We start from the raw sequence: 14,044 nt of genomic DNA, 5'->3' as shown, positions 1-14,044 counted from the left end.
AACCACGAGACACCCAGCCAATCACAGGAGAGCTGGAAAGTGGTGACAGGCGGGAAACGGGCACAGCGGACCCTGGTGGTGGACGGCGGCATTACACCCGCACCTGTCCATGGGTGAAAGTGCAGAATACGTCACCTCACCCCGTATATAGATGTGTGGTGTTATGTATATACATCCCTATACATTACATCACAATGTATATAGATAAGTGTGGTGTATATACATCGCTATACATTACATCACACTGTATATAGATAAGTGTGGAGTATATACATCCCTATACATCACCTCACCCTGTATATAGATAAGTGTGGTGTATATACATCTCTATACATCACCTCACCCTGTATATAGATAAGTGTGGTGTATATACATCCCTATACATCACCTCACCCTGTATATAGATAAGTGTGGTGTATATACATCTCTATACGTCACCTCACCCTGTATATAGATAAGTGTGGTGTATATACATCCTATACATCACCTCACCCTGTATATAGATAAGTGTGGTGTATATACATCCCTATACATTACATCACAATGTATATAGATAAGTGTGGAGTATATACATCCCTATACATCACCTCACCCTGTATATAGATAAGTGTGGTGTATATACATCCCTATACATCACCTCACCCTGTATATAGATAAGTGTGGTGTATATACATCCCTATACATCACCTCACCCTGTATATAGATAAGTGTGGAGTATATACATCCCTATACATGACATCACCCTGTATATAGATAAGTGTGGTGTATATACATCCCTATACATTACATCACAATGTATATAGATAAGTGTGGTGTATATACATCGCTATACATTACATCACCCTGTATATAGATAAGTGTGGTGTATATACACCCTATACATCACCTCACCCTGTATATAGATAAGTGTGGTGTATATACACCCTATACATCACCTCACCCTGTATATAGATAAGTGTGGTGTATATACATCCCTATACATCACATCACCCTGTATATAGATAAGTGTGGAGTATATACACCCTATACATCACCTCACCCTGTATATAGATAAGTGTGGTGTATATACATCCTATACATCACCTCACCCTGTATATAGATAAGTGTGGTGTATATACATCCCTATACATCACCTCACCCTGTATATAGATAAGTGTGGTGTATATACATCTCTATACGTCACCTCACCCTGTATATAGATAAGTGTGGTGTATATACATCCTATACATCACCTCACCCTGTATATAGATAAGTGTGGTGTATATACATCCCTATACATTACATCACAATGTATATAGATAAGTGTGGAGTATATACATCCCTATACATCACCTCACCCTGTATATAGATAAGTGTGGTGTATATACATCCTATACATCACCTCACCCTGTATATAGATAAGTGTGGTGTATATACATCCCTATACATCACATCACCCTGTATATAGATAAGTGTGGTGTATATACATCCCTATACATTACATCACAATGTATATAGATAAGTGTGGAGTATATACATCCCTATACATCACCTCACCCTGTATATAGATAAGTGTGGTGTATATACATCCCTATACATCACATCACCCTGTATATAGATATGTGGAGTATATACACCCTATACATCACATCACCCTGTATATAGATAAGTGTGGTGTATATACATCCTATACATCACATCACCCTGTATATAGATAAGTGTGGTGTATATACATCCCTATACATCACCTCACCCTGTATATAGATAAGTGTGGTGTATATACATCCTATACATCACCTCACCCTGTATATAGATAAGTGTGGTGTATATACATCCAATACATCACATCACAATGTATATACATCCATATACATCACATCACCCTGTATATAGATAAGTGTGGTGTATATACATCCTATACATCACCTCACCCTGTATATAGATAAGTGTGGAGTATATACATCCCTATATATCACATCACCCTGTATATAGATAAGTGTGGTGTATATACATCTCTATACGTCACATCACAACGTATATAGATAAGTGTGGAGTATATACATCCTATACATCACCACACCCTGTATATAGATAAGTGTGGAGTATATACACCCCTATACGTCACATCACCCTGTATATAGATAAGTGTGGTGTATATACATCCCTATACATCACCTCACCCTGTATATAGATAAGTGTGGAGTATATACATCACCTCACCCCGTATATAGATAAGTGTGGAGTATATACATCCCTATACATCACCTCACCCTGTATATAGATAAGTGTGGAGTATATACATCACATCACCCTGTATATAGATAAGTGTGGTGTATATACATCCTATACATCACCTCACCCTGTATATAGATATGTGGAGTATATACATTCCTATACATCACCTCACCCTGTATATAGATAAGTGTGGAGTATATACATCCCAATACATCACCTCACCCTGTATATAGATAAGTGTGGAGTATATACATCCCAATACATCACCTCACCCTGTATATAGATAAGTGTGGTGTATATACATCCCTATACATCACCTCACCCTGTATATAGATAAGTGTGGTGTATATACATCCCTATACATCACCTCACCCTGTATATAGATAAGTGTGGTGTATATACATCCCTATACATCACCTCACCCTGTATATAGATAAGTGTGGAGTATATACATCCCTATACATCACCTCACCCTGTATATAGATAAGTGTGGAGTATATACATCCCTATACATCACATCACCCTGTATATAGATAAGTGTGGTGTATATACATCCTATACATCACCTCACCCTGTATATAGATAAGTGTGGTGTATATACATCCTATACATCACCTCACCCTGTATATAGATAAGTGTGGTGTATATACATCCTATACATCACCTCACCCTGTATATAGATAAGTGTGGTGTATATACATCCCTATACATCACCTCACCCTGTATATAGATAAGTGTGGAGTATATACATCCCTATACATCACCTCACCCTGTATATAGATAAGTGTGGTGTATATACATCCCTATACATCACCTCACCCTGTATATAGATAAGTGTGGTGTATATACATCCCTATACGTCACCTCACCCTGTATATAGATATGTGTGGAGTATATACATCCCTATACATCACCTCACCCTGTATATAGATAAGTGTGGAGTATATACATCCCTATACATCACATCACCCTGTATATAGATAAGTGTGGTGTATATACATCCTATACATCACCTCACCCTGTATATAGATAAGTGTGGAGTATATACATCCCTATACGTCACATCACCCTGTATATAGATAAGTGTGGAGTATATACATCCCTATACATCACCTCACCCCGTATATAGATGTGTGGTGTTATGTATATACATCCCTATACATCACATCACCCTGTATATAGATAAGTGTGGAGTATATACATCCCTATACATCACCTCACCCTGTATATAGATAAGTGTGGAGTATATACATCCTATACATCACCTCACCCTGTATATAGATAAGTGTGGAGTATATACATCCTATACATCACATCACCCTGTATATAGATAAGTGTGGTGTATATACATCCTATACATCACCTCACCCTGTATATAGATAAGTGTGGAGTATATACATCCCTATACATCACCTCACCCTGTATATAGATAAGTGTGGAGTATATACATCCCTATACGTCACCTCACCCTGTATATAGATAAGTGTGGAGTATATACATCCCTATACATCACATCACAATGTATATAGATAAGTGTGGTGTATATACATCCCTATACATCACATCACCCTGTATATAGATAAGTGTGGAGTATATACATCCCTATACATCACCTCACCCTGTATATAGATAAGTGTGGAGTATATACATCCTATACATCACCTCACCCTGTATATAGATAAGTGTGGAGTATATACATCCTATACATCACATCACCCTGTATATAGATAAGTGTGGTGTATATACATCCTATACATCACCTCACCCTGTATATAGATAAGTGTGGAGTATATACATCCCTATACATCACCTCACCCTGTATATAGATAAGTGTGGAGTATATACATCCCTATACGTCACCTCACCCTGTATATAGATAAGTGTGGAGTATATACATCCCTATACATCACATCACAATGTATATAGATAAGTGTGGTGTATATACATCCCTATACATCACATCACCCTGTATATGGATAAGTGTGGAGTATATACATCCCTATACATCACCTCACCCTGTATATAGATAAGTGTGGAGTATATACATCCCTATACATCACCTCACCCTGTATATAGATAAGTGTGGAGTATATACATCCCTATACATCACATCACCCTGTATATAGATAAGTGTGGTGTATATACATCCCTATACATTACCTCACCCTGTATATAGATAAGTGTGGAGTATATACATCCTATACATCACCTCACCCTGTATATAGATAAGTGTGGAGTATATACATCCCTATACATCACCTCACCCTGTATATAGATAAGTGTGGAGTATATACATCCCTATACATCACCTCACCCTGTATATAGATAAGTGTGGTGTATATACATCCTATACATCACCTCACCCTGTATATAGATAAGTGTGGTGTATATACATCCCTATACATCACCTCACCCTGTATATAGATAAGTGTGGAGTATATACATCCTATACATCACATCACCCTGTATATAGATAAGTGTGGAGTATATACATCCTATACATCACCTCACCCTGTATATAGATATGTGTGGTGTATATACATCCCTATACATCACCTCACCCTGTATATAGATAAGTGTGGAGTATATACATCCCTATACATCACATCACCCTGTATATAGATAAGTGTGGTGTATATACATCCTATACATCACCTCACCCTGTATATAGATAAGTGTGGTGTATATACATCCCTATACATCACATCACCCTGTATATAGATAAGTGTGGAGTATATACATCCTATACATCACCTCACCCTGTATATAGATAAGTGTGGAGTATATACATCCCTATACATCACCTCACCCTGTATATAGATAAGTGTGGTGTATATACATCCCTATACATTACATCACAATGTATATAGATAAGTGTGGTGTATATACATCGCTATACATTACATCACACTGTATATAGATAAGTGTGGAGTATATACATCCTATACATCACCTCACCCTGTATATAGATAAGTGTGGTGTATATACATCTCTATACATCACCTCACCCTGTATATAGATAAGTGTGGTGTATATACATCCCTATACATCACCTCACCCTGTATATAGATAAGTGTGGTGTATATACATCTCTATACGTCACCTCACCCTGTATATAGATAAGTGTGGTGTATATACATCCTATACATCACCTCACCCTGTATATAGATAAGTGTGGTGTATATACATCCCTATACATCACCTCACCCTGTATATAGATAAGTGTGGTGTATATACATCCCTATACATTACATCACAATGTATATAGATAAGTGTGGTGTATATACATCCCTATACGTCACATCACCCTGTATATAGATAAGTGTGGTGTATATACATCCTATACATCACCTCACCCTGTATATAGATAAGTGTGGTGTATATACATCCCTATACATTACATCACAATGTATATAGATAAGTGTGGAGTATATACATCCCTATACATCACCTCACCCTGTATATAGATAAGTGTGGTGTATATACATCCCTATACATCACCTCACCCTGTATATAGATAAGTGTGGAGTATATACATCCCTATACATCACCTCACCCTGTATATAGATAAGTGTGGTGTATATACATCCCTATACATCACATCACCCTGTATATAGATATGTGGAGTATATACACCCTATACATCACATCACCCTGTATATAGATAAGTGTGGTGTATATACATCCTATACATCACCTCACCCTGTATATAGATAAGTGTGGTGTATATACATCCATATACATCACATCACCCTGTATATAGATAAGTGTGGTGTATATACATCCTATACATCACCTCACCCTGTATATAGATAAGTGTGGAGTATATACATCCCTATATATCACATCACCCTGTATATAGATAAGTGTGGTGTATATACATCCCTATACATCACCTCACCCTGTATATAGATAAGTGTGGAGTATATACACCCCTATACGTCACATCACCCTGTATATAGATAAGTGTGGTGTATATACATCCCTATACATCACCTCACCCTGTATATAGATAAGTGTGGAGTATATACATCCCTATACATCACCTCACCCCGTATATAGATAAGTGTGGAGTATATACATCCCTATACATCACCTCACCCTGTATATAGATAAGTGTGGAGTATATACATCACATCACCCTGTATATAGATAAGTGTGGTGTATATACATCCTATACATCACCTCACCCTGTATATAGATAAGTGTGGAGTATATACATCCCAATACATCACCTCACCCTGTATATAGATAAGTGTGGAGTATATACATCCCAATACATCACCTCACCCTGTATATAGATAAGTGTGGTGTATATACATCCCTATACATCACATCACCCTGTATATAGATAAGTGTGGTGTATATACATCCCTATACATCACATCACCCTGTATATAGATAAGTGTGGTGTATATACATCCCTATACATCACCTCACCCTGTATATAGATAAGTGTGGTGTATATACATCCCTATACATCACCTCACCCTGTATATAGATAAGTGTGGTGTATATACATCCCTATACATCACCTCACCCTGTATATAGATAAGTGTGGAGTATATACATCCCTATACATCACCTCACCCTGTATATAGATAAGTGTGGTGTATATACATCTCTATACGTCACCTCACCCTGTATATAGATAAGTGTGGTGTATATACATCCCTATACATCACCTCACCCTGTATATAGATAAGTGTGGTGTATATACATCCTATACGTCACATCACCCTGTATATAGATAAGTGTGGTGTATATACATCCTATACATCACCTCACCCTGTATATAGATAAGTGTGGAGTATATACATCCCTATACATCACATCACCCTGTATATAGATATGTGTGGTGTATATACATCCCTATACATCACCTCACCCTGTATATAGATAAGTGTGGTGTATATACATCCCTATACATTACATCACAATGTATATAGATAAGTGTGGAGTATATACATCCCTATACATCACCTCACCCTGTATATAGATAAGTGTGGAGTATATACATCCCTATACATCACCTCACCCTGTATATAGATAAGTGTGGTGTATATACATCCCTATACATCACCTCACCCTGTATATAGATAAGTGTGGTGTATATACATCCCTATACGTCACCTCACCCTGTATATAGATATGTGTGGAGTATATACATCCCTATACATCACCTCACCCTGTATATAGATAAGTGTGGTGTATATACATCCCTATACATCACCTCACCCTGTATATAGATAAGTGTGGTGTATATACATCCCTATACATCACATCACCCTGTATATAGATAAGTGTGGTGTATATACATCCCTATACGTCACATCACCCTGTATATAGATATGTGGAGTATATACATCCTATACATCACATCACCCTGTATATAGATAAGTGGAGTATATACATCACATCACCCTGTATATAGATAAGTGTGGAGTATATACATCCTATACATCACATCACCCTGTATATAAATAAGTGTGGTGTATATACATCCTATACATCACATCACCCTGTATATAGATAAGTGTGGTGTATATACATCCATATACATCACCTCATCCTGTATATAGATAAGTGTGGAGTATATACATCCTATACATCACATCACCCTGTATATAGATAAGTGTGGAGTATATACATCCCTATACATCACCTCACCCTGTATATAGATAAGTGTGGTGTATATACATCCCTATATATCACCTCACCCTGTATATAGATAAGTGTGGTGTATATACATCCCTATACATCACCTCACCCTGTATATAGATAAGTGTGGAGTATATACATCCCTATACGTCACATCACCCTGTATATAGATAAGTGTGGAGTATATACATCACCTCACCCTGTATATAGATAAGTGTGGAGTATATACATCCCTATACATCACCTCACCCTGTATATAGATAAGTGTGGAGTATATACATCCCTATACATCACATCACCCTGTATATAGATAAGTGTGGTGTATATACATCCTATACATCACCTCACCCTGTATATAGATAAGTGTGGAGTATATACATCCCTATACATCACCTCACCCCGTATATAGATGTGTGGTGTTATGTATATACATCCCTATACATCACATCACCCTGTATATAGATAAGTGTGGAGTATATACATCCCTATACATCACCTCACCCTGTATATAGATAAGTGTGGAGTATATACATCCCTATACATCACCTCACCCTGTATATAGATAAGTGTGGAGTATATACATCCCTATACATCACATCACAATGTATATAGATAAGTGTGCTGTATATACATCCCTATACATCACCTCACCCTGTATATGGATAAGTGTGGAGTATATACATCCCTATACATCACCTCACCCTGTATATAGATAAGTGTGGAGTATATACATCCCTATACATCACATCACCCTGTATATAGATAAGTGTGGAGTATATACATCCCTATACATCACATCACCCTGTATATAGATAAGTGTGGTGTATATACATCCCTATACATTACCTCACCCTGTATATAGATAAGTGTGGAGTATATACATCCTATACATCACATCACCCTGTATATAGATAAGTGTGGAGTATATACATCCCTATACATCACCTCACCCTGTATATAGATAAGTGTGGTGTATATACATCCCTATACATCACCTCACCCTGTATATAGATAAGTGTGGTGTATATACATCCCTATACATCACCTCACCCTGTATATAGATAAGTGTGGAGTATATACATCCCTATACGTCACATCACCCTGTATATAGATAAGTGTGGAGTATATACATCACCTCACCCTGTATATAGATAAGTGTGGAGTATATACATCCCTATACATCACCTCACCCTGTATATAGATAAGTGTGGAGTATATACATCCCTATACATCACATCACCCTGTATATAGATAAGTGTGGTGTATATACATCCTATACATCACCTCACCCTGTATATAGATAAGTGTGGAGTATATACATCCCTATACATCACCTCACCCCGTATATAGATGTGTGGTGTTATGTATATACATCCCTATACATCACATCACCCTGTATATAGATAAGTGTGGAGTATATACATCCCTATACATCACCTCACCCTGTATATAGATAAGTGTGGAGTATATACATCCCTATACATCACCTCACCCTGTATATAGATAAGTGTGGAGTATATACATCCCTATACATCACATCACAATGTATATAGATAAGTGTGCTGTATATACATCCCTATACATCACCTCACCCTGTATATGGATAAGTGTGGAGTATATACATCCCTATACATCACCTCACCCTGTATATAGATAAGTGTGGAGTATATACATCCCTATACATCACATCACCCTGTATATAGATAAGTGTGGAGTATATACATCCCTATACATCACATCACCCTGTATATAGATAAGTGTGGTGTATATACATCCCTATACATTACCTCACCCTGTATATAGATAAGTGTGGAGTATATACATCCTATACATCACCTCACCCTGTATATAGATAAGTGTGGAGTATATACATCCCTATACATCACCTCACCCTGTATATAGATAAGTGTGGAGTATATACATCCCTATACATCACATCACCCTGTATATAGATAAGTGTGGTGTATATACATCCTATACATCACCTCACCCTGTATATAGATAAGTGTGGTGTATATACATCCCTATACATCACCTCACCCTGTATATAGATAAGTGTGGAGTATATACATCCTATACATCACCTCACCCTGTATATAGATAAGTGTGGTGTATATACATCCTATACATCACCTCACCCTGTATATAGATAAGTGTGGAGTATATACATCCTATACATCACCTCACCCTGTATATAGATAAGTGTGGAGTATATACATCCCTATACATCACCTCACCCTGTATATAGATATGTGGTATATATACATCCCTATACATCACCTCACCCTGTATATAGATAAGTGTGGTGTATATACATCCTATACATCACCTCACCCTGTATATAGATAAGTGTGGTGTATATACATCCTATACATCACCTCACCCTGTATATAGATAAGTGTGGAGTATATACATCGCTATACATTACATCACCCTGTATATAGATAAGTGTGGAGTATATACATCCCTATACATCACCTCACCCTGTATATAGATAAGTGTGGTGTATATACATCTCTATACATCACCTCACCCTGTATATAGATAAGTGTGGTGTATATACATCCCTATACATCACCTCACCCTGTATATAGATAAGTGTGGTGTATATACATCCTATACATCACCTCACCCTGTATATAGATAAGTGTGGAGTATATACATCCCTATACGTCACATCACCCTGTATATAGATAAGTGTGGAGTATATACATCCCTATACATCACCTCACCCCGTATATAGATGTGTGGTGTTATGTATATACATCCCTATACATCACATCACCCTGTATATAGATAAGTGTGGAGTATATACATCCCTATACATCACCTCACCCTGTATATAGATAAGTGTGGAGTATATACATCCCTATACATCACCTCACCCTGTATATAGATAAGTGTGGAGTATATACATCCCTATACGTCACCTCACCCTGTATATAGATAAGTGTGGAGTATATACATCCCTATACATCACATCACAATGTATATAGATAAGTGTGGTGTATATACATCCCTATACATCACATCACCCTGTATATGGATAAGTGTGGAGTATATACATCCCTATACATCACCTCACCCTGTATATAGATAAGTGTGGAGTATATACATCCCTATACATCACCTCACCCTGTATATAGATAAGTGTGGAGTATATACATCCCTATACATCACATCACCCTGTATATAGATAAGTGTGGTGTATATACATCCCTATACATTACCTCACCCTGTATATAGATAAGTGTGGAGTATATACATCCTATACATCACCTCACCCTGTATATAGATAAGTGTGGAGTATATACATCCCTATACATCACCTCACTCTGTATATAGATAAGTGTGGAGTATATACATCCCTATACATCACCTCACCCTGTATATAGATAAGTGTGGTGTATATACATCCCTATACATCACCTCACCCTGTATATAGATAAGTGTGGTGTATATACATCCCTATACATCACATCACCCTGTATATAGATAAGTGTGGTGTATATACATCCTATACATCACCTCACCCTGTATATAGATAAGTGTGGTGTATATACATCCCTATACATCACCTCACCCTGTATATAGATAAGTGTGGAGTATATACATCCTATACATCACATCACCCTGTATATAGATAAGTGTGGAGTATATACATCCTATACATCACCTCACCCTGTATATAGATATGTGTGGTGTATATACATCCCTATACATCACCTCACCCTGTATATAGATAAGTGTGGAGTATATACATCCCTATACATCACATCACCCTGTATATAGATAAGTGTGGTGTATATACATCCTATACATCACCTCACCCTGTATATAGATAAGTGTGGTGTATATACATCCCTATACATCACATCACCCTGTATATAGATAAGTGTGGAGTATATACATCCTATACATCACCTCACCCTGTATATAGATAAGTGTGGTGTATATACATCCCTATACATCACATCACCCTGTATATAGATAAGTGTGGAGTATATACATCCTATACATCACCTCACCCTGTATATAGATAAGTGTGGAGTATATACATCCCTATACATCACCTCACCCTGTATATAGATAAGTGTGGTGTATATACATCCCTATACATCACCTCACCCTGTATATAGATAAGTGTGGTGTATATACATCTCTATACGTCACCTCACCCTGTATATAGATAAGTGTGGTGTATATACATCCTATACATCACCTCACCCCGTATATAGATAAGTGTGGTGTATATACATCCCTATACATCACCTCACCCTGTATATAGATAAGTGTGGTGTATATACATCCCTATACATTACATCACAATGTATATAGATAAGTGTGGTGTATATACATCCCTATACGTCACATCACCCTGTATATAGATAAGTGTGGTGTATATACATCCTATACATCACCTCACCCTGTATATAGATAAGTGTGGTGTATATACATCCCTATACATTACATCACAATGTATATAGATAAGTGTGGAGTATATACATCCCTATACATCACCTCACCCTGTATATAGATAAGTGTGGTGTATATACATCCCTATACATCACCTCACCCTGTATATAGATAAGTGTGGAGTATATACATCCCTATACATCACCTCACCCTGTATATAGATAAGTGTGGTGTATATACATCCCTATACATCACATCACCCTGTATATAGATATGTGGAGTATATACACCCTATACATCACATCACCCTGTATATAGATAAGTGTGGTGTATATACATCCTATACATCACATCACCCTGTATATAGATAAGTGTGGTGTATATACATCCCTATACATCACCTCACCCTGTATATAGATAAGTGTGGTGTATATACATCCTATACATCACCTCACCCTGTATATAGATAAGTGTGGTGTATATACATCCAATACATCACATCACAATGTATATACATCCATATACATCACATCACCCTGTATATAGATATGTGGTATATATACATCCCTATACATCACCTCACCCTGTATATAGATAAGTGTGGTGTATATACATCCTATACATCACCTCACCCTGTATATAGATAAGTGTGGAGTATATACATCCCTATACATCACATCACAATGTATATAGATAAGTGTGCTGTATATACATCCCTATACATCACCTCACCCTGTATATGGATAAGTGTGGAGTATATACATCCCTATACATCACCTCACCCTGTATATAGATAAGTGTGGAGTATATACATCCCTATACATCACATCACCCTGTATATAGATAAGTGTGGAGTATATACATCCCTATACATCACATCACCCTGTATATAGATAAGTGTGGTGTATATACATCCCTATACATTACCTCACCCTGTATATAGATAAGTGTGGAGTATATACATCCTATACATCACATCACCCTGTATATAGATAAGTGTGGAGTATATACATCCCTATACATCACCTCACCCTGTATATAGATAAGTGTGGTGTATATACATCCCTATACATCACCTCACCCTGTATATAGATAAGTGTGGTGTATATACATCCCTATACATCACCTCACCCTGTATATAGATAAGTGTGGAGTATATACATCCCTATACGTCACATCACCCTGTATATAGATAAGTGTGGAGTATATACATCACCTCACCCTGTATATAGATAAGTGTGGAGTATATACATCCCTATACATCACCTCACCCTGTATATAGATAAGTGTGGAGTATATACATCCCTATACATCACATCACCCTGTATATAGATAAGTGTGGTGTATATACATCCTATACATCACCTCACCCTGTATATAGATAAGTGTGGAGTATATACATCCCTATACATCACCTCACCCCGTATATAGATGTGTGGTGTTATGTATATACATCCCTATACATCACATCACCCTGTATATAGATAAGTGTGGAGTATATACATCCCTATACATCACCTCACCCTGTATATAGATAAGTGTGGAGTATATACATCCCTATACATCACCTCACCCTGTATATAGATAAGTGTGGAGTATATACATCCCTATACATCACATCACAATGTATATAGATAAGTGTGCTGTATATACATCCCTATACATCACCTCACCCTGTATATGGATAAGTGTGGAGTATATACATCCCTATACATCACCTCACCCTGTATATAGATAAGTGTGGAGTATATAC

The 14,044-nt window shown here is 36.9% G+C and overlaps 1 protein-coding gene across 1 annotated transcript in view; it reads left to right on the top strand.

The window, feature by feature from the left end:
• The first annotated feature begins 38 nt into the window (after positions 1-38).
• Positions 39-14,044, top strand: part of GALT (galactose-1-phosphate uridylyltransferase) — a 60,183-nt gene continuing 46,177 nt past the window's right edge. Inside the window, exon 1 of the mRNA XM_056552537.1 lies at positions 39-113. The gene's annotated coding sequence lies outside the window, so the exon portion shown is untranslated. The remainder of the gene's footprint in view (positions 114-14,044) is intronic.

The sequence above is a fragment of the Hyla sarda genome, unplaced genomic scaffold (genome assembly GCF_029499605.1).
Source record: "Hyla sarda isolate aHylSar1 unplaced genomic scaffold, aHylSar1.hap1 scaffold_1685, whole genome shotgun sequence".
NCBI lineage: Eukaryota > Metazoa > Chordata > Amphibia > Anura > Hylidae > Hyla > Hyla sarda.
Note: the sequence above shows the minus strand (reverse complement) of the source record. Positions and strands in the feature narration are given on the sequence as shown.